Source organism: Camelus bactrianus, chromosome 30 (assembly GCF_048773025.1).
Source record: "Camelus bactrianus isolate YW-2024 breed Bactrian camel chromosome 30, ASM4877302v1, whole genome shotgun sequence".
Classification (NCBI taxonomy): Eukaryota; Metazoa; Chordata; class Mammalia; order Artiodactyla; family Camelidae; genus Camelus; species Camelus bactrianus.
In genome coordinates, this window is record NC_133568.1 from 19,000,298 (window position 1) to 19,023,900 (window position 23,603).

The following is a 23,603-nucleotide window of genomic DNA, read 5'->3' on the forward strand; positions in this document are numbered from 1 at the left end:
TTGAAGAGGAGGTGGGCGGTCAGGGACAGGATGGCCCCATTACTTATATTTCCCTTCACTCCTTGTCTCCAAATGACCATACTTGATAGACTGAGAGGGGAAGAGAACTGGTTTCCTTCTTCCGTCCTCTGTGTTATTTTCCTTTCCTTCCTGAGAAGGTATTTGCCCTGCCCTGTATCCTGGGGCCAAAATGATGAGGAAAATATTGATAATAAAAATTATAAAACATTATCTTTGTTACAAGGACCATTTTATATTGTATTTGCAGTATTTTCTTTATCATACTAATGTGGGCTCTTTTGGTTAGCAAAATAATATTTATAATTATTATTTGTAATGATTCCATAATATTCCTTCTCACAAAGAAACATTTTTAAGCACTGTAGTAGAGTGAGGGATATGTAAATTGTACACAGCTACCATTTTCTCTTTTAATTCTTTTCCTTAGGATAAATAACTTTAATTGCAATTATTGCACCCAGAGTATAAAAGTCTACAATTCTTAAACCCTATTTTCATAGTAATTTCCCAAAAAGGTTATTCCCATTTATACTGATAGCTGCGATATGGGCATATGCACATTTTACAACATGTTTTTCAGTATAGAGTATTACCATTTTTTAAAAGTTGGGGTAATAATAATAATGACAGATAAGCATATTGAGTCTGATTCTGAGCCAGGTGGTGTTCCAGCAGTTTTCATGTCTAGTGAATACATGCATAAAAATACATAGATGCTTACAGTATCCCTGTGCCATATTTTTACCTTATTGAACAGATGAAAAACCTGAAGAAGGGGGATTAAGTAATTTTTCCAGTTCACACAGCTAGAGTATGAGGTAATTTCATAGATGCTTTAAATATAATTTCTTTGTAGCCTAGTTGGATATTTCTCCGTATGCATGCTAACTCTTAAGCAAGCCTTAAGTTTCACTGTTTTTTTAAACAAACAAACAAAAAAAAAAAGTGTGAGCTTTTCATACAATACATGCTAACCTTTTGGCTGGTATTTTGTGATAGATATTTTCACAGTCTATTATTAATAAGCTTTTATATGTTTAGTCTACCCACTATGCTAAAAATATGGTTATTCATATAACCTTTTCCTGGTGCTTTGTTTAAAAGAAGAAATATAAGAGAAAATCTTGTAGCCCGGTTTCTAAAAAAAAATAGCCTACTAGGACTTCCTAATACTCAAAATTACACATAATGTCTAAAAGGACATTTCATCACATATAACATTAACTTTAATTTATATCACCTGGCATGCAATGAGCCATATTTCTTTCAGTGGCTAAGCTGTTGCCAGGTTCTAAATTAGTCCCCTTATGGAAGCTGCATTAACTCCTTCAGGAGACCGTTGCAGCAGTGAGTACAGATACTGCCTAAGGAGTGGCACGGGGGTTGCATTTGCTACAGAGAGCAGGACCTCAGGCAGGGGAAGCCACGGTGCATGGTCACTGGATGCCTGCCATCCCGACAGGCTGCCTGCCTCCTGGGCTAAACACAGGGGCTGCTCCTACTTCAGGAGCATCTGTGTCTGGCAGTGTAGCTGGCTGACCAGTTGACTTAATCCATAGCTAAGAGCTAAATAGATGTAGGAAGCTGGACAAGGTCCTGATCTGTTCTTGGCAGAATGATGAAGTGTGTGAAGTTTGCTTATTCTGCTGCAAAGCTTCTCTCACTCTTTTCTTTGACCCCTACTACACCATCAATTTCCCCACCTCTGCTGCCAAACTTCCACTACATCCACACTCCTACCTTACTCATCCAACTCAGACTCCAGAATTGGTTCTAGCATCATTTATCCAATTAAAATACTAATAATGTGCCTATTACGTGCTAGCAGTTGAAACTACAGTAGTTATCAAGACACAGTCCTTGCCCTGGAGGGGCGTACACTTGACATCATAGTGTGAACTTGGTCTATGTGCTACCTCCCCAAGGGTATTCGGCATTAAGCCTTATTTCTTGTAAATTTCATTCCATGTTTCAGTAATTCGATGGTAATAATAGTTTAAGTGATAAAAGAGCCATCCTGGTGCCCTCTCAAGTCTCCTCTCCCTCCCTCCTGTTCTCTCTCTCGTTCCCTCAGCTTATACCCCGAGACACATTCTCAGTGCCTATGCTGAGACTTCACAACTCTGACGTTTTCTAACTTGCTATGGAAGGAAGAGTGAATTAAGTGTCAAATTCACCATAGTACTTATCCAGTGAAGAAATCAATAATAAAATGCTTTTCCAATGTAAAATTTGTGTTGCATAAAAATGAGGACTATCTAAATGAAAACAGAGATAGAACAACATTGTAGGAAATGTATTTTGAAACTATCCACACAGCGAATAACTTATGATGGTTACAGACTGTTCTAACCTTTATCTTAAGAAGGGAGCAATTACTCACAGCCATGTGGTGTAGATGAATTATCATTACTCACTTGTGAAAGCGAACATGTAAATGTCACTGTAGGCACTAATATGCATGTAATATCACCCTACTTTTAATGGAATATTTGTGCTGATAGTAAATTTAAAAAAGATGTTATTTCTATGCATTAAAGAACCTCTTTCATTAAAGAGGAAAGGAAAAAGAAAGGAGAAATAAAAATATGAAAAAAACATGAACAAAGACAGTAGGGAAAGAGACAAAAAGTAGAAGAGAAACAGATAACAAAACTCGTGAGTGGTGGGTAAAGCTAGGGGTCTGTACTGAATTACTTCATTTAATATTTATTTTTATACCCATGAAATAGGTATTTTTAATCTCAGTGTTAGTCAGCCTACAGAGAAACCAAAAGAGAACCAGAAGAATATATGTATATACGTATGTGTGTGTGTACGTACATATATAGAGAGAAAGAGGCAGAGAAAGAGACAGAGACAGACAAATATAGAGACACAGAGAGAGATTTATTTTAAGGGACTGGCTCACATGACTGTGGGGATTGGCAAGTCTGAAATCTGAAGGGCAGGCCGGCAAGCTGGAAAAACCAGCAAGTTGCTGTTGTCTGAAGTCTTAGAGTCTGAAGTCTGGAAACTCAGGTAAAATGACTACGTTGCAGTCTAGAGGCAAATATCCTTCTTCTTCTGAGAATCAGTCTGTTCTCTTAAAGCCTTCAACAGATTGGATGAGGCCCACCCACATTATGGAGGGTGATCTGCTTTACTCAGAGTACACTGATTGAAATGTCAATCACATCTTAAAACTACCTTCACAGCAGCATCTAAACTGGGATGCTGGGCACCATAATCTAGACAAATTGACACACAAAATTAACCACCGCACTCTCAATTTTAGAAATGGGAAAATGGAGGCTCAGCGATGTTAATAACTTACCCAGGGGCACACAGGAATCGTGGCTTATTGGAGCGGAGCACAGCACAAGCTCTGGAAAAAATGTCTTTGAAAGTATCCCAGCTGCAACAATTACCAGCTGTGGGAACTTGGGGAATTAACACGTCTGTGCCTTAGTTCTCCCATCTATAAAGGAGATTATTTGGCATACGCTTCATGGTTGTTTTAAGGACTGAATGAGAGAATGCATTCGGATACTATGCATGGAATATAAACAGGCCTGCAATAAACATATGCTGCCCTCCCAGGGCAGAACCAGATTCAAATTCAAGGTTGGCTAACTTCAGGCTAATCTACCAAGGAATAAAACTCACATCCCAATGTCAAGAACATGAAACACTAGTTTGTTTCACACAGACATATCAGGTGCTGTATATTTATGCTACTGCTTTAGCAAACATTGGAATGTGTCATTTTACGGGTACCTGAAGTCTTCCATCAGGTTCTGAGAAGAGAAGGAGGGCAAAGGGCACATACATAATAAAAAAAATCAGAACACCAAGGTCATGACCCTCAGAGGAGCTTACAGCCTAGTCTGATAAGACAGATGTGTTTGCCTCACATGAAGTTCAGAACTAAGCAGCTCAAGGGGAACATGGGAGCCCTGCTATTAGGGCACAAGCCACATTCATGTGTCCCCTCATCAGAACGATTGACACCAATAAAAAGAATAATGTGTCCATTATCATTTCCAATGTTTTCATGCAAGGGCAGCCTCTGCAGGGACATAAGAACCATCTCAGTAAGGTAAGGGAAGTAAATACATTGTCTACGGCATATAAAACTGTTAGGCCATTATATATGCTCATGACACAATACCAATAACCCAAAGAAATTACAGTGGTTAATGACCAGCTTGCTCTAGCATTAGTGCTCGCTTTTTACTTTGGGCTGTTAAATAACAAACATTAAGCTGCTAGTCATAATCTGTTCTGTTGGGATTATTATTTGATAAAGCACACTTTTTGCTGTATATATAGTTAGGTACTAAGGTACAGTTCAGCAGTAAGCAATCTATTTTCTTCATTCTTTAGGTTAAAACAATACATGAAACAGGAATGCCTTTCTTTTTTATGTTTTGATCCATTACACGCACAAGAGAAGAGGGAAAAAAAAAATAAGCAGCAGCTAACTTCAAACTTACAAAGCTCCCTTTTAAAAATTCCCTCAAAAGGACTGAGTAAGTCACCACTCTCTTCTGTGATGTGAACAACTTCCTACACCTCAGAGGTGATCAGCACATTAATTAATAAACACAATTCCCCCGTGTTGATATACCAAGTGGAATTTAACTCATCAAATGTTTATGTTCCCTCTTAGCCTCCAACTGTTATTTACTGTAAGTAACTAACTGTTTCAGTGCAGTCTTCAGGCCCCCACTTTTGCCCACTCCATCTATCCATTCCTCTAGTGAACTCGTATTTTAAGAGATTGTTCAATTATTTGCTCCTCTTGTCTAAGTCTCTTCTATCAGCTCCCTCTGTATACAACCTAACGGTAGCATCGATTTCTCCCTCAGGTGTACCCCTTGCATACTGTATGTTGCGTACAGAGTTTTAACAGAGCATGCATCACCCTTTAGAGCACCCTTCTGTTACGAGGCTGACTGCTAGCAGATTGTATGTTTCTTGGGGCCAGGGGCTGTATTTTATTCATCTTCTATTCCCAATGCTTAGAGTATACCTGAAATGCATTAAATAATTAATAACACTTGATGAATAAATGAATGAGAGGGAATATCATAGTTGCTCCCCAAAGTGCTTCAACTGCTTCCAGCTGGTTGCTGGAAGAATTTGTTTTTGCACTGGAGAATTTGTCATGGTGAATGTGAATACTGGAATCAGAACATTAGAGACAGAAGGGACTTCAAAAACCATCAGTGCCTCATTTTACAAATAAGAAAACCTTGGCCCACAAAGATTACTTTGGTAAACTGATGTAGGTTGCAGGTGCCAGTGCCAGCACCAGAATTTACATCTTCCAACAATTTATCAGCTATTCTTGACTCTCCATCATGCTGTCTCTCTTGAAAGCAAAGTGCATTCCCTTCAAAAATCTTGTATGTTGACATATCAATTAATTCGCAATGGCCTCCACTCACTTACTTATATTCAGTGAGCTTATTATTATAGCATTAATTCTGCTTTTCCCAAAGGTTGTACTTTCTTAAAAAGTCTTCCATGACACAGCTTCTTAAATAGACATAAGCAGGTTTGGGGGTTCTGTTTTTATATATAAATATTGATAGATACATGAGATGTCATTTTTTTGGTAATACGTAAAATATGTGTAAAACATACATATTTTGCCAATGTAGGGTTTTTCAAAAAGTACTAGTATGTAGCTTGCTGTGCTCACGTTATATTTACACTTAGGGACACTTTTCCTTAACTCTCTGTTGGATCAGCCTCAGTCATGAAAATAACAATTTCAATGAAGTAAACTTATCTGCACAAGCAGAGATGTTTCCACCTCTTGAAAATTGAATCTTTTATGATTTAATGGCTAAGGTAGTCATCTATAGGTCTGGTAATTCCACTCAGGATTTTGATTTTTCCGTGTGTTGGTAAGACCTGACAGTAGCATGGAGGTTCACTGCAGCAAGAGCAGTTAGAGAGCTCAGGATTCTAAATAATGGAATGCCAATGGGAGGAGCCTTTCTTTTAAAGTGTTTAAGACACATTTTAAAATCTGAATGACCAATTTCAAAAGAGAATACTGTAATATTTTTTCACATTCATATTTTTACATTTGTTGAAGTTTAAAAGTTTACATCAGGTCAGCTTACATATGACAAGGAATGGTTGGCCTGCAAATGATAAATGAAGATGTAGGTCTGGCATTGTTAGGGTGTCAGTCATTTTGACGGACAAATTTCACTGCTGAAATAAGCTTTAAATTCTCCATACATTTGAATACCTGTTGAAGTATTTAATGCAGTCTCCAATTCTCTGAAAAAATGCTGTTTTCAATAAAGAGTCAAAAAATATTGCATGGCTGGTAACAGTGCTGCTTGCATACCTCAGACTGCCCTCTGGACCACGGTCCTCGTGTCTCCTTATGGGCATAACTGACCATCCTTTCACTGACCTCAACAGACGACTTAAATTCTGAACACCAACACACTAAGAAGGCACAGGCATAAAACTGGACTGTGTAGCACAAAAAGTGAAAGACAACAGGAACCATATGGATTATCAGACCCAACCCTCAACATACCACAAATAGAAGTCAACCAACACGTCACTAGTTAGTGCCATAATGGAACTAAAATCCAGGCTTCCCAATTCTCTCCTCTGTGATCCCTGCTTATATCTCCCTTTTTGACATTCATGTCCTCATATGACAATTCTTTTTTTTAAAAAAAGTGTAGCCCTTCTTAAAGAATTTAATAGCATCTGTTTTACAGTGACTCCATATCCATACAGTGACTCCATATCCATGCCATGTATCCAAACACAGAAGTCAGAGTTGTGATTCCATGCCATGTTTTATGAAAGATGTTTGTTGAAACACTTAGTATCAGTTTTGGAAGGCAAAATAAAAGTAGATTTTACTTTTTTCAATACAGTTGATGAAATGTATTTGTTTGTCCCTGAACAGTGAGGGAGACCACTGAAATGGCATGCCCTTTGGAAGAACCAGAATGCAGGGTAGTGACCATGAAATGAATTCCTGTCAAAAATACGACTCGATGATCTAAAAATTAATGTGCCTGTTTATACAGGAACTAGGAGGTAGCCTGTAAGCATAGACAGGAGGAGGAGAGGCAAAAGAATCACCATCTGTGTCATTTATACTGTATTTTGAGTTTATGAAAAATAAAAATTCTCATACAAATGTAGAACTATATCTACATATATGTAAATTTAAACTAAAACTATTTTACTGGGGAAAAGGGAAATCCAAGAAAAAGCTTCACACAGATGATAAAAACAGGAAAAGATGCTCAACCTCACTAGTTTATGAGAATTACAAAGATCGACGATAATTACATTGAATACTTTATGGGAAATCAGGCATGAAGTTCTGGAGAGGGTGGACATATAGAGAAAGAGAGCATTTCAGAGAAAAATTCAGTACATGTCCCCTGACTAAACAATTGTTATTTCCAGGAATCTCTTCTTAGAAAGTTTCACTCATGTAGATGAGAACGTGTACTTGTGTACATATTCATAGGTTTTCAAAGGAATGTCTTTAAGAATAGTAATTATAGCATTAAAGTAAAACTTTACAAACATGCTAAATACTTACCAATAAATACATCATTATGCATATACATGGAATATGTAGCCATTAAAAGGAATGAGACCACACACGTGCAAATGTGGAAAGATCAAAAAGACACATTAAACAAAACCAGCAAATCACATAATATAATCCTATTCATATATTTTTGAAAACTGCACCTATATGGCCAGGTTTATAATTTTAAAAGTAGTGTGTCTATGAATATACGTGTATAGGAAAGTCCTAGAAGTATACAGAAGCAAGCATTAACAGTAATTGCTTTCTGAGAAAACAGAAATTGAACAAGGAAAAGAGACATTCATTTTTACTACCATATAAAAATAAGTTGCTCTAATTTTTTATAGCATTCATGTATTACTTTTATAAATACATATACATGCACACACACATTTAAACTACATTAACTAAGTGCTAACTGATTTTGCCAATTGATACACATTATCAGTAATTAGCACACAAATTATTCATGTGTAACAGGAGTATCAAATTGTCAGAGAGTGCTTAAAACAAGTTTTCTAATAAGGTTTTAAAATAAGTATATTCTATCAATTTGTTTATATAATTCAGTCTTACAGCTTATAAAGAATTTATGAAGTATAGTTATCCTGTTATCATCCCTTGAAAGTTCCAAACAACTACAGCCAGGATTAATGAGAATCTACTGAAATGCTGTCACTTGTTTTTGTGGATATTGGTGAATATAGTGAAACATAAGACTTCAGCGTAGCCTACTTCATATATTTAAGGCTATGAAGTTTCCTCTAACATGGCACTGGCCACATTTTACTTTTTAAAATCACTGACACTTCTTTTTGAATTTTTTTCAATGTCCCAGGTGAAGAAGTGGTCAAGCTCTTCATAGCTGACCTTTAATTATTAACCCAAAAGACAAAAACATTTCATCTAATGACATGTAAGAAGAACAATATAAATTGAACTAAAATTGGAGAAAAGACTTACATGTAATTCTAAAACACTATCCAAAATTAGGGATAGGGAATTAAAAGGTACAAACTACCATGTATAAAATAAATAAGCTACAAAGATAGATTGTACAGCCCAGGGAATACAGCCAATATTTTATAGTAGCTATAAACGGAGTATAATCTTTAAAAATTGTGGATCGCTGGAATTTGACACAACATTGTAAAATGACTGTAACTCAATAAAAAAAAGTTTAAAAAAAATTGTGGATGACTGTGTTGTACACCTGAAACTTACATAATATTGTAAATCAACTATACTTCAATTTAAAAAGAAAGAGATTAATAATGCTCTAGTCTGGAAATCAAGCCTTATGTTTCTATTCTGCAAGAAAAAAATTTTAATCTATTTTATTCATAATATAATGAAACTTGCTCTTTTGAAAGAGTAAAAACATAGACAAATAGCGGAAGGAGTGATAAAAAAGTAACAGGTGAAAGGAAAATATTTGCAATGGATGAGGCAACAGATAAACAGTAATCTTCTGTGAAACTGAGTATAACATTAGGAAAAAATAAATAACCTAATAGCTGCTAATTGGAATTTTAATGAGAGTGTTTTTAGGCATGGCCTGCCTTTTTTCAGTTTGCCAGAATTATTCTTTCATCCCCTATTTTACACTGGCCCAGTTCATTTGTTTACTTCATCTAAAGGCCCCTGAAACAACCGAAGTATGTAACTCTGAGCAAAGAATACGAACAGTTAATTTATAGAAGAAAAATATAAAAGACATAAATAAACTCAAGAGAATAGATATTATTTCTCACTCAGCAAACCGGCAAAATAAAATCACTGACATTAACCAATATTGGTGTGGTTATGAGGAACAGAGAATTCTTACTCTATTACATTGGTGCCATCTTTTTGGAGGACATCTGATCAGTATTTATTAAAAAAAAATTTTAATGTGAATCACCCAGAGGTCCCACTTTTAGGTATTTACCCACAGGAAAAATACAAATTTACAATAATATTCATTGAAGCATTTTTTATGATAGTTTAAAAAACTAGAAATAATTTTAATATTCACCAAGAAGGGATTGGTTGGATAAGTTCTATGAAATGAACTACTGAGTACAGCTCAATTATTAAATAGAATGAAATAGATCTATACTATTGTATGGAAAAGAAGCTGTAGAAAATATACATGGTACCATCTTACTCTAAAGAAACAAATCTAGACAATTCTATTATAAATGTCATGTTAACAGAATACTGCAGAGCAGTCAGCTGGCCAATGGTAGGACCTAATCCTGCTTCCAGGTTATTTGCCAAATATGAACAAATGACCAGGCTAGACCAAAAAAAGACAGCCTCCAGGTTTTTTTTTTTCTCTTTTTTTTTCCTGGCTGGGGCTATGGAGAAAAAGTACCACTCTCCCGTGTATCCTCCCTTCATGCAAATAAATGTGCTCTTTAAAAACTCCAACCCAGTGTGGACAAATAGCCATAAACATAAGAAAAAGTGATTATTCCACTAGCCCTGAGGGAAAAGGAAATTAAAACCATAATGCAATACCATTACACACACAGGAGAATGGCTAAAATGAAAAGGTAAACATTTGTTAAGTGTTGGTGAGGATGTTAAGCAACCAGGACTCTCGTACACAATGGCAGAAAAAAAGTTGATTCAACCACATTGGAAGATTGTTTGACTGTGTCCACAAAAGCTGATCATTTCCATGTCCTCTGTTCCTGTATATACCCAGCCAAAATGTGTACCCTCTCCAAATCACACACCAGAATATTCATAGCAGCATGACCACAATAGCCCCAAACTGGAAACTATCCAAATGTCCATTTGCCAAGAGTGTAGCATATAATGTTCAAAAGAAAATTTGTTATCAAACTGTAGATTCAACATGTAAATAATTTTGGTGATGCCCACAAAGAAGCAAAATTAAAAGGTTAAGTGTTTATTTCACCCTATGGTCTGTTTATATTAAAGTTAGCGATGTAGCAGATTGTCATTTTAAGGAAATCCGGAATCATATTAATAAGTTACTGATAATGGAGGAGTTTGGGAGAAAGCAATATAAAAATCATTTCCTTCTTTGTTTCATTTTCCATTTCTTTTCATCCTTTTTTTTCTGCTATCTACATATAAGATGGCAGAGAAATTCTAAGAACCTTTTTGTCACTTAGTCAACAATATCATGCATCAGTTGTCAGACATAGAGTTTTCCAATGTCTAAAGGAAATAACATATATGAAGTAATCAGGGCAGTTCTTGGCACATAGCAAATACTCATGTTAAACATTAGCTGTTCTATGTCCTCTGCTAAGGTACGGTTGACATAATGATTCCTGGATGGTTAGATTAGATTAGATACTGTTATCTTGTCAACTAACCTACTTTCATCAGTCACTGAGAGATGCACTCAGCAAGCTGTTTGCCTTCACCTCTGGAGATTTTGTCTCACTTTGTTTTTTCAAGAAATTAGTCTCCTCCATAGGCTTCTAGTAACATATGGGAAATACCTGGGGTTTGTGTGATGTCTGCACTGTTAGAGAACACGGGAACACTGAGAGTGAGCAGGAAACAGATTACGGAAGTGGCTTTGTACAATCTGTGTGTTCTACTTCATGCCTTGATTCTGAATAAAGCAACCCATTTTATCTTACACTGCATAATGATAATAACCATCTTTATTTTACAATAAGGAATGAATATCACATTAATTATTGTTACTTAATCATTTTAGAATACTATAAATGTTTCACTAAAAATTGCTATGCTAATCAAAATATACCCTGTTTCATTAAAACTATGAACTCTCCCTCATGGCTGCAAAATGAGTAATAAAGTTTGATAGCATGGCGCAGTCAAGATTGCTTATTGGATAAGGATGATTTTTCTCAAAATGTGTTATATGAATGCATTAAATATTTGATGCTTAATAAAAGCAAAATAAGATCCCTTTCCACTAAGCTGCCTCAAATACCAATTACATGAGAAAGATTTGCTAAGCTAATGATTTTCTAAGTAGCCACAAATGCTTCTTTAATTCCTGATGTGTTCTTCTTTGTTCCTCAGAATGAATGTGAGTTGTTGTTTCCAATATTTGGTGGCATCACTTTTTTACAGCAAGGATTTACTTAACAAGCCTTTTTATTCTGCCTTGGGTTTCATACTGACACTTCTAACAATGAGTTATCAGGGGACACTGCCGCAGACATGAAAGCATTAACACAAAACCAGCCCTTCTTGTGCCTCTTCTTCTCATTACATGATCTCTGGGCTGGTCTATCTTAATTATACTCCAGGACATAACAGTGTCTGTAAAGGATACAGCTCCTAGTCTTTCGTTGACTGCAAACATCATCATCTAGCTTGTTTCCTTAATGACTCACTTTTGGTGCCCACAGCTTTGCAATACCCTCCCTCAATGATTCTACAGTTGGCAGTATGACTTTTTGTGGTCAATGGTGCATTAGCAAATGCAATGCAAACAGAAGCTGGATAAGTGCTTGTGCATTAGATCTTACATTTTGGGGGATCCGGCTGCCATGTGGAGAGAGCACATGGAGGAGGACCAAGGTACCTTGGCTGACAGCCCCAAGCAACTGTCAGACACATGCCTCAAGCCATGAAGAACAAGCCAGCACCAGCCTACCTTCAGAATGCATAAATGAGTCCAGCCAACACCATGCAGAGAAGAGACGAAACCATCTCAGCTGAGCCTTGCTCAAATTGTTGACCTGCAGAATTGAGAGCAAATAAATGATTACTGTTTCAAATCATTAAAAATTACTTGGCTCTCACTAATGTCTTTCCATATTCTCTTGAGCCAGAAGAGGGACCTGGGGCCCATGAACAAGGCTCAGTTATGAGGAAGAAGATAAGGCCTGGAGGAAACTTTCAGCACAGAAACAAAGGGCGTTTTATGTGAGCAGGGCAGATCAAACAGTGGGAGATGGGCGTCTCACCTGGGGCCGCTGCAGCCCAGCGATGACCAGCAGACTGATGTAACCACCAATGAGCACTTGGTCATTGTCAGCTGCTTGAAACAAGTCCAACTCTGTCAGGGTGATGCCTCATTGCTTTAATTATTTCTACCGGCTGAATCACTTCTCAAAACAGAAATCAGGCTTGGAATGATAAAGTTATTTTTCTTGTTTCCCTAGCTTTTAGGAGGATACTTGCACAACTAAATGTGCCTGATTTCCATATAAAAGTTATTGGAGGATGTAATTCTTTATATTTCCCTGTCACAACAGTATATAGTTGGCCAATTATTAACATTATTGACTGACCTTGACAGTGTTCTATCTTCTTTCTTCATTAATCCATATAATTGGAAGTTATGTATTGAGCGTCTTTGATGTGCCCAGCATTGAGCTAGGTATTGATAGACAAGATAAGCAAGGTCCTTTTGCAGCTTTCATTCTAGAGAAGAGAAACAGACAATAACCCCAAAGAATATTTTAAAAATGAGATAATTAAAAATTGTGATAAGTGTTCTGAAGGAATGAAACAAAGTGATTTTAAGAGAGAACTCTTAGACAGACCGAAGGCTTCTTTAGATTAGGGTGGTATCAACAAAGACCAACCTGAAGACGGAATATTTAAGACCTACAGAATGAGAGGGACTCATGCAGTCGTCACAGAACACTGTAGATTTAAAAGTTCCTGCAGTAGTGACTATGTATGAAGTGTGGCCTCCCTTGTACACACTGTCAGCCAACGTGAACACGGCAGGGGAAGACAATGCTCTATTGCTATAATCATGCAACTGGAAAATGTTTGGTATTAGTAGATCAAGTTAACTGGTAGGGTTCCTTTTCCTTCACTTCTCAGCTAGTTGCAGTGGAGTTTTATGAATATATAAGTCTATCTTTTTATCATTATGTTACTTCCACTCAGCTGTCTATTTAAAACTATTAGTATGATAAAACCACTCAATTTCTAAACCAACTTGCCTGCATGGATCCTTTTAATGAGTTGATAATATATAGAGATGTGCATCGTATTGTATCAATTAGCAGGTTTAAAAAAATGCAGTGAATTATGAGATGTCTATTCCAGAATGAAGATTGACACAGGTTTATTTTGAAGATAAAAAGAAGAATCCAGAGCTCCTGACTTCTAACGTTCGGCTGCTTAACCTGAACCTTTTCCTCATGCTCTTCTTACAAGTGTTAGTTTCCCCCTAGAGAAGAGTATTATATTTGTATTTTGGACATGAAAGAATTCTTATGTAAATTTTTGGCTGAACGAGAGAGGTCCATAGAAAAGAAATATCCCACGTGTGAAAATAGAAGGCGGCGGTAGAAGCCAGCCATGTACAGTAAGAGCTATTTCACACTTTCAGAGAGTTGATTCCGGCATGGTTTGCAATTACAGGAACAGAGAGACATAGCTAATTAGTTATTGAGACCCTATGTTCTTCTTTAAGGAAAGCCATCGATCTTTGCCCTCAGAAAGTTATTTTTACACAGTCACATGTGCAAGCTAGTGGGTGACAGACTACCCGCGGGGTCCCCTTTCAGTTCTGGTCTTTGAAATGACAATAATCCCACTTTTATTTACAGGGAGTTTTGAGTCTCCCACATAGCCTGGAATAGGGCTATAGTCATCAAGGGAACCATATTTAATTGCCTATGGCTAATTACTTGTGCAGAACTCAGATGTATTTAATATTACCGTTTCAAAGCCATGTGGGAGGTCTTTTTAACTGTGCCCCTTTAAATCTTTATAGCAATAGTCATGTGGCTAGAGTTATGTGTATCACTGCCTCTAAAACGTTGAAGGGAGAAACAAATCAGATAAGAAGCTTTAAGAAGAAACATAGTTGGTACTATGAGCATATAAGAGATTACATCTGCTTTAAATTTGAAGATATTTTTGTTCAAATATAGTTAATTGAGGACATTGGGTGTTTCTAGTCTGAAGGTGTATTCATTATCTTAAAAATAAGATAGATTAATGTATTTATGCATTGGGCAATCTGCAATTACATAAAATTATATTTCTTTATACAGAATATGTTAATGTATTAGATTTTTAATCCTTCATTCTATTACGTTCCTAGAACTTCTAGCCAATATTAGAAGGTGTAGTAATTGTCTACCGGGGGTTCTTTGGGAGTAGAGTTGGGATTGAGACCTGACTACTACATCTAGTGATCAAAGCAGGATTGTATATGGGGATCTGGCTCCCTACCCTTGCATCCAGCAGGAAGAGAAGCATAGAGAGAAATGACCCCTAAACCACAAGGGACCAAAGCCCACTTTCCCTGGTGTCTTATTCTTGCTGCCTGCTGAGCCTTCCAATGGTGCAGGTAACTTCTCCCAAGTAAGAGGTCATTTTGCCACACCAACTGCATAGGGCTTCAAGAGAACAGATCAATTGTTGAAAAGGCATTGCGCACTGACCCCAGACACGGAACCATCTTTGTTGCTCCCTTAGAAAGCTCTACTCACATGTTTTATAGCCCAGATTTGATTCTTCAGTGCTCCTGTTAGGGAAGTATGATGAAAGAGAAGGAGTCCTGGGCTCTTCTCCTCCTACAGTTCAGACTGCCACTGACATCCCTGCATATCTGGCACATTTTGCTCGTCTGACTGGGCTTCTTGTTTGCCTTAAGAAAGGAAATGGGCATCATATCATAAAAGTCTTTTCAGCATTGTGCGAGGTTACTTTTGTAATAATCCCCACTATTCCTGGGACAGACAGGAGGGACAGTTCAGCTTCACAGATCTTTTGAAATGTTTCTTTAAAGCATGATTTTAATCTGCTTCTCAAGCTCTCCCCAAACATACAGGATCTCCAAGCCATATTTCCTGTGTTTATTTCTATCTCAATTTTAACTGAATCAAGTGTATTAAGAAAAGTTATAATGTGGCTGAGAGGTAACATTTTATCCAAGAGATACAACATCATCTTTATAAAATAAGCCAAGCATACCCCGTCCTAGGGTACCACAAGTCTTCCTCCTTTTACTAGTCACTCCTTTGTTTCCATAGAAATTAATGTTTATCAAAATAAACCTTCTTTGACCCAAGTGTCAGAAATGGGCAAACACGTGTAACAATACAGCATTTTCATTAACTGAATTCTTAGTCTTCCCCCGGCTCCAAACCTTCTGCACCCACAGCCTTCCCAACCGCAGCAGAGGGTCATTCCTTCCTTCCAGTTGCTCACATCAAAAAAACTTTATTCCCATCTTTCTCTTGCACTGCATCTCAATCCATCAGCAAATCTTATCACTCTGCCTTCAATAGATATCTGAAATCCAGCCATTTTTCACCACCTCTAGAAAGAGCCTCCCTCCTTCTACCCTTGCTCCCCTACACACAAACTCAAGAATAATCCTTTTAAAATATGTCAAGTCATGTCATCCCTTCCCTCAGATTCCTGACGAATTTCCCAGTTTCGCTAACAGAAAATTGCAAATCCTCGTGGTTGGGTGTACTTTTCCTCAACAGCTTTAGGATCTCATCTCCTGCTTTTCTCTCCCTCTCTCACTCCAGTCCTGCCACAGTGGCCTTTCAAGTTTCTCTAACACAGTCCACACCTCTTTCTGGAAGGCTCACTCCCCACAACACCTTCCCCAGAAGGCTAACCCCCTCATGCCTTCAAGTCATTGCTTGAATGCCATTTTCTAAACCAAGCCAACTCATAATGCCCTATTCAACACTGCAAACCGTCCCCAAACTCTCCCCTTAGCATCCTAATCCCCTGAGCCCTACTCCTATTTTTCTCCCCAACACATATTTCTTTTTACCATATTCCTCTAGAACCTAAGTTCCAGGGGACAAGGATCTCTACTGTGAGCACACGGAACAGTATTTGACACAAAGCAGGCTTGTCCTACTGAATATTCTCCTTATGCAGCTCCATCCCAGCTTGAGGGGTCTCACCTTGGATGAATTCTGTCTCTTCTCGAGCACCTGCAGACTGTGGTGGTTCCAGCCTTGGACACTCCCATTGGAAGTTATAATGGACGCCTCCAAATTGAGCACAATCTGTTCAAAGTTCCCGGGAGCTGTCAAAATATATATAAATAGCATCCATAAGATTTGGAAACACACGAAATTGCAGAACTAAACATGATCAGTTTAGCAGGCTGTAATTTGAGCATAGTTCTGTTATCTTGAAGTCTAGACCAAGAAATCTCATGTTGATGTTTGGTGACAATGCCCATGAGAGATGATGATCATATATGCAGAACATTTCCATTTGTGTGCATAAAATTATACATAATTCCTTGCCTAATGGAGCTATTCCATCCAGTAATGTTTTCCTGGAATTCAACATAGAATTGAGAGAAATTTCTGTTCTGCACTCCTCTCCTACAAAGGGGGTAATCCACATTATAATATGCAATCCCTCCAAATTCCAATCTTTGGCTCTTCTTTCAGTATTTCTCCACCAGAATACAAAATCAGACCGATTCTGCCATTCCCATAACCGTAACTCTTGTTCAGAAGTTTTCAACTTGCAATTTCCAGTTAACAAAGGGGACTCTCCCCTTTATGTTCACATCTGAGTGGAATCTCTCGCCACAGGTTTCCGAAGTTAACATTGCACTCTTGTTTCTTTCAAGCATGGCTCCACAGGAACCATGAGAACCTTCATGTTAATCCAACTGCTTTCCTCCCAAACTCTGCTTTCCTTAGCTTCAAAATTCACTAGGATGAGAGCAACTTCTCCTATTTTGAAGGTTAAAATAAACACTTCTAGATTAACCTCTTTTCTACCTCCATCAGAGCTGCTCCTCCTTCCTCTGGGGTCTTAGGTCACTCAGATGTTACCTTACCCCTTCAGCGGGGCTTTGTAAACTTTAAACCACTCAAGTTGGAGTAGGATGAGCCTCACTTTCTGAATCCTGAGTATCTCCTGACTCTGCTGTAACTTTCCACAGTTTTGCATGGACTTCAATAATCCCTTTTTTCATTGATCCTGTTTCTCCCTGAATTCCTAGAGATCTACTCAAAACCCAAACAAAAATCTTCTGTTCACAAGCAAATAACCACACACATTGGTCAAGAAAACTTTCACAGTTTCATCTGGCTCTAGGAACTGGGTTTGCTCAGTAGCAAGGAATCACAAACTTTGGTTCTGTTAAAATCCACTTTGGACTGTGAATTGCAATAAGTAATTTGGTGATAAATAAGTCAAGAAAAGACTCCTTATAACAAAAGCCCTGCTGTGGTTAACATTCTGTATTCCCAAACTGACACTCTCATAATAAAAGCTGAAAAACATGTCCACCTCCCACCTCTGGCTAAAAGTCAGGAAAACAGAAAAGATAATCCAGGGTAGTGAACTCATGCCAGTCAGCAAATCCAAATATATGCACCATGGAAGTTTGCTGGTTTGAGCCCCCACTGGCCTTTAAAACAAATTTCCATCCCTTCCAGGACTAGAGTCTTCCTGCCTCCACGGGGGATGTTCCCCAGCAGACAAGCAGCTGCTCTTGCAGAGCCTGTCCTGGCCCAGCAAATGAATTCACATCCTGCCAACATGCTTCTGCCTTTCCTCCTTTCCAGCACAGGAGCCATGTTCCCTCCACGTGGAACACTGTCTATGAAATGTACAGCTGTTTCCACAGTTTGAGGTTCACAAAGAGTCTGTTTCCCAAATCCCAGTCTTCTGTGCATGTATTTGCCCTATTCTGCCAAATTATGGTGGTCATGAGAATCCCTGACTCTCCTATCAACTAACCCTGCTACAAATTCTTATGGGAGCTGTGCAGAGGGCCCACAGGCATGTTGACCTTGTTTACTGCCACTCATGTCTTTGACAATAAGAACCAACATGTTTAGCAAATTGAATTAGACAGTGAGTGAACCACAAGAACTTCCTGACCTCTCACATTTAAAGCCTAGAGAAGAAATAAGCCAGGTAGGCACTTTGATCCCCTCCCCCTAGATCTCACTGGTGTTCTTAGCCTTCTGGATCCCATTATTCTGATAACGAGAAAGAGACATGGACGCAGTACTGTCAACAGAGTCATGGTATTAAGGTGACTTCCTCAAGCATCATGTACGTGCCCTTCAGCTACAGACATGGAATAGCTTCCCATTCTCGCCACAGAATAATTCTCTCCTTAGAATACTTCACCACTGAGTACTTGGGTACTCAAACCCCTAACTTGTTTGTTTAGTCATATTTATCACTCCTCTCCCCATTCCCCATACCTGAATTTCCATGCGTGTTTATTATCATGTTTAATGGCATCTCTGTCTATAGACTCCATTGCCCACACTAGGAACTTCAAAACCTCAGTGTCTCTCATTCAATGGTTTATGCATTGATCAAAGAGTTACTTTCTGAGCACTATGTTAGATGTGGCGATAAACAGACGAAAGAGAACCAAAGATCTGCTTTCCAGAGCTGCACAATTATTATAACATATAAGAGACAAGATACTATGGAAGTGCAAAGCAAAAAAGACAGACTTCCCAGAAGAGATAACATTTGAGATGATTCCAGAATGAGGATTTCAACCTACAGATAAAGGGATACCTGCCGCTGCTGAGAGAGGCAAGCATATGGCAAGCGCACAGAAGCATAAAACAGCATGAGATGCTGGGGGAACTATCAGCACAACAGCCTCATTTTCCAGTAAGTTATAGTGATGAAAATTGGTACATGAGGTGGAAAAGGTAGGCATCACAGAACAGCCTTGGGTACAATGGTAGGGAATGTGCATTTGATATTATGGGGATTTCATACTTTAAATGAAATTTATAACAGTAAAATGATTGAAAAGGTGTGCTTTATAAAAATCACTCTAGTGATTTCAGTATGGAAGGTAGAAACAGGTTCGTAGAGACTAGAGGCAGGGCCTGAACTAAGGAGTGGGAATGGGAAGTAATTCTGAATTGCAGAAAGGACACTGTTAGAAGGATTGTCACAGTTCATGTGCAACTGGTGCAACTAATTCTCCCCCAGAACACTTCACCACTGAGTGCCGCAAGAAAGAGCAGTCCCCGTACCACTGACCAAAGACTCAGAATGTGAACTAGCTGACGACCCACACTGCGCTAAAACTCCATCACAGGCCTTCCCACCACTTGTCTACCAGCCTTTCTTACTGTATGACTTCACCTATGATTTCTCTCCTGTACTGATGGGAGAACTGCCCCCAACTTCTCAAAAGAGAAGATCCCTCAACTTGTCCTCTAGGTCCTACCAGCCCTCCCAACCCATGAACTTTTCTTCCACAAGTATTTCACAGCTTCACCCTCAGTCTTCCCATCTGTGGGGTAATGGTTTTTATCCTACAAACATGCTATACAATTTCCTCTCTTTAAATAAAATAATTTATAATTTTCCCTAAATTCCCCTCCAGGTATGCCAATGCTCTAATTTTCTTCCCCCAAAGTCTTCTTTTGAAAAGGTGGTTACACTGTTGTCTCTAAGTCATCTCACATGTACTTCTTAAAAAATATGAAATGGGTCAATACATAAAAAAGGCTCTTTTATCATCACTCCTCAGCCCTTCAAGCCCTGGATATCACCCCTCCTAACTGCTTAAGTGCGTCATATACTCTAAAGCCTTCATGCTTTTGTTTTGATACACCAGCACAGAATGTCTTTTTCAGCTTTCTCTTCCTATGAAAACACCACTGATCACTCAACCCAACTATTCCACAAAGTCTCAGTGTCTCCAGTCAGATTAATAATTTTTCTCTTCATTTCCTGCTTTTACTTTTGTTTTTATGTCCTTATCTGTTCTGCTTGAAATTACAGTTTATAATTCAAGGCTCAAGATCATGTTTCATAATTTATAATTCAAGGTCATATGTCTGACACCCAAAATAAATTATAAGCTTTGCATAAAGAGAACACTCATCTTATCTTCATTTCCCCCACGGTAAAACCTAGCACTATGTCCAGCTTGTAACAAATGCTTGTTTACTTAAATGGTTGGTTAATTAATTAAAAGTGAATCAAAAGAAGGATAAACATACATAAGTTACGAAAAAAATGTTTTTGCTCAGACTCTTGGATTTAACAACATTACATTTTCTAATATTAAAACTGTTTTCTTTAAAATGATTCTACATATTCAATACTGTCAAAACACTTGATCAAAATTTATCAAGCTCTTATTATCCAGTGTACTATTGGCTAAAACTGAGCATAAAAAGAAAGGCTGGCTATGAAATTCTCTTTTATGGGGAAAAAGAGAGAGAAAGACAGATTGACTTACAAATTACCAACTAACTTCCCATCTCCAAATTGTAAGTTTGTAGTTTTAAGTCCAATAAGCCACTGATGTAAAATTAATCCAGTCAATTCATTTACACCTAGTACATTTAAACATGACATTTCTCAAGATTGACTTTGCTTTACAGGTATAAATGCTGCATAAGTTAATTGTGAGTATCTAACAAACCACTACAAAGCCCAGTAGCTTAAAAAAGTCATAATTTATTTAGCGTATAATTCTGTGGGTTAGCAATTTGAGCTGGGCTCAGTGGGGTGGTTCTGGTTTATCCTGGGCTTACTCTTGTGGCTACAATCAGCAACCAGGGCAACAGAAGGCTAACTGGTCTATGATCACCTCAACTGGATGATCCTGTGTCATCTCTCAGCTCCAGCATGCTAGCCTGGGTTTATTCACAGGGAAGCTGGGTAAGGAATGAAGAGAGAAACTGAAGCTTGCAAAGTCTCCTGAGGCCCAGGGGCAGAGCTGACACATCATTCTCTGCTACATTCTACTGATCAAAGGAAGTCACTAAACCAGCTCAGGTCAAGGAGAGAGGGAGTGGACTCTGCCTCTAATAGGAGGCACTACAAATATGTGAATAGAGGGAGGAGTAAAGGCTTATGGCCCTTTTTATTCAATCTACCGCAAGGAGTGAACATCCCATAAGTATATATTGAATATTTCATATGAGATTGTCCCTAACTTCAAGAAATTATAGCTTAGTGTGGGAGACAGACAATTACAGGGTAATAATGAGATAAGTGGTCTGGGCTGTTTCTCTGCTTAGAACACTCTTTTTCCTTCTATTCTCAAAGGACTCCTTTACGATCTCAAATAAACATCACTTCCTCTGGAAATCCATGACAGGAAACAATTTTGTCCTACCAGTCCAAGTTGGCTATGTGGCTATTTCCCATGTGACAAACTTTTTTCATCAGTGTTCATACTGCATTGTCACTGAGGGGGCATGGCACATTGAAAGACAGGCTGTTCTACTGCCAGAATTAATTTTTAAAAGTGATAGAAAATAAAAATATCAACTCTTCTTCATTCTTTATGTCACACATTATATCATGAGAATTTCTGCATTTGTGTCACTTGTTAATATCTCCGTTAGAGAACAGATGCAAGGCACAGAGGTTTTAAACAGCAGGGGTTGTTACTGCATCAGATTTGTACATTAGAAAAGTCACTTGTCCTGAATTGTGTACAGAGATGCATTTAGAAGAAAATAATATACAATCTCAGTGAGAAATTATGGGGATGTTTGAAGACAGGAAGAAACTGCAAATTTTGAGAGCTGTGTGTGATGCTGAATCCACACAACGTGATTGGTTGATTGGAGGTTGGGCATCACTAAGTGAAAAACAGCAATAATGATGTCCCGACTTCTAGTTCAGGACATTGGGACCAGCTGGGCCTCTGAACAAGTGAGAATTTTTAAAGATGTGTAACCTGAGAGAATATAATGGACTCTTTCAGAAAGGGTTAATTTTCAGATTTGAGCACTGGAAATGGGCTAAGAAATTTATGGACAAAATGTGTCTTATCATGGTCATCACTGAGATCTTTTATTGGTGATGAATAGTGGTCTTAAACCCTCTAGGATAAGAGCTCTTTAGAGAATCTGATGAAAATTATAGACTTGGTCACCAAAAACAAGTATAGTGAACCATATAACTTAATCATTTCACCAGCCCCGTCTACCCTGGACCAATAAGCCCTATGTCAAAATTCCCTATTTAGGAAACAAAAGTGTTAATATCAATCCAAGCTGGATCCCCTCCAGAGAAGAGAGGACAAGTGGGTGAAGTGTGAGGGTATTAACCCATTCAGCCTGGTGGTTTTATCAGCTAATGATATAATTTTAAAACTTTAAAAGTATCTGATTCTATGCTTAAGCTTTTCATTTACTTCATTTTTGTCAATACCTTATTTATAAAGAGATTTTTGACTCAAAGATGCTTGTTTAAATGAGATTTGTCCAAATACATCAGTGGAAGTGTGCATCTGATTCCATTTTCATGCTTAATTACCACCAGGCTCCCCTCCTCCCTGAGGAAAGCATTTGCAGGAGCTTCTGGAATGTCCATGCATTGAAGGGTTAGACAGGAGAGAAGGTGCAGCAAACAGGCTAATTAATTCTCTTAACTTGAATAAGAATGCTAAGGTTAAAGTCACTAGGATTTAACTGTACAAAAATTCAACACCTTATTTAACATATTAAATCCCTTCAATTAATTGTTGTATAAATAAAATATTTTCACATTCATGATTTGGATCCCAACCAAAGCACAGCATTATAATAATTTAAAGTTGTACACCAAGAGCAAAACAGCCTTGAAAGAATAATAAAATTAATGAAATGCAGACTCACTCTCCAGCAAACAATCGTTTTTCCATACAAAGTGAGCAATACCTGAGTATGTTCAAGCAGAATTCACATGAAGCAGATACTGATAATCAGGTCATTAAGCAGGTAACCTGGACAGTCAGAACGTAGCTGCTATAGCGTCAAAGACATTGAGGGGCAGCTCACTTCAATGTCTTCTAAAACAGCTCACAGATGGCAGCTTTAATGACTGACTCAATGTGTTGGAAGAAGAGCCTCCAGTTTTTAAATTATTGCTTTATTCAACATTTTTACAATGCTTTCCCTTTTCTGTATGTAAACTACCACGATGACATATCACAGTGATTTAGTCAGGAAGAAAGAATGTTCAAATCCCTCTCTCGTGAATTTCTATGTAAGAAATAATGAAAATACAGTCGTTTTTGTTTGCATAGAGATTTAATGTTCTGTTGAATGATCTATAAGAGAGTTACTATATTTAGATTCTTTTC

General features: G+C 37.9%; 1 long non-coding RNA gene across 2 annotated transcripts in view; it reads right to left on the bottom strand.

Moving 5' to 3' along the window:
* Nucleotides 1-23,603, bottom strand: part of LOC141573285 (uncharacterized) — a 411,281-nt gene that overhangs the window by 283,230 nt on the left and 104,448 nt on the right. For both annotated transcript variants that reach the window (XR_012503341.1, XR_012503340.1), the window contains exons 2-5: nucleotides 16,456-16,580; nucleotides 15,016-15,173; nucleotides 12,847-12,979; nucleotides 12,207-12,291 (exon numbers count right to left, since the gene is read on the bottom strand). This is a non-coding gene — a long non-coding RNA (uncharacterized LOC141573285). The remainder of the gene's footprint in view (nucleotides 1-12,206; nucleotides 12,292-12,846; nucleotides 12,980-15,015; nucleotides 15,174-16,455; nucleotides 16,581-23,603) is intronic.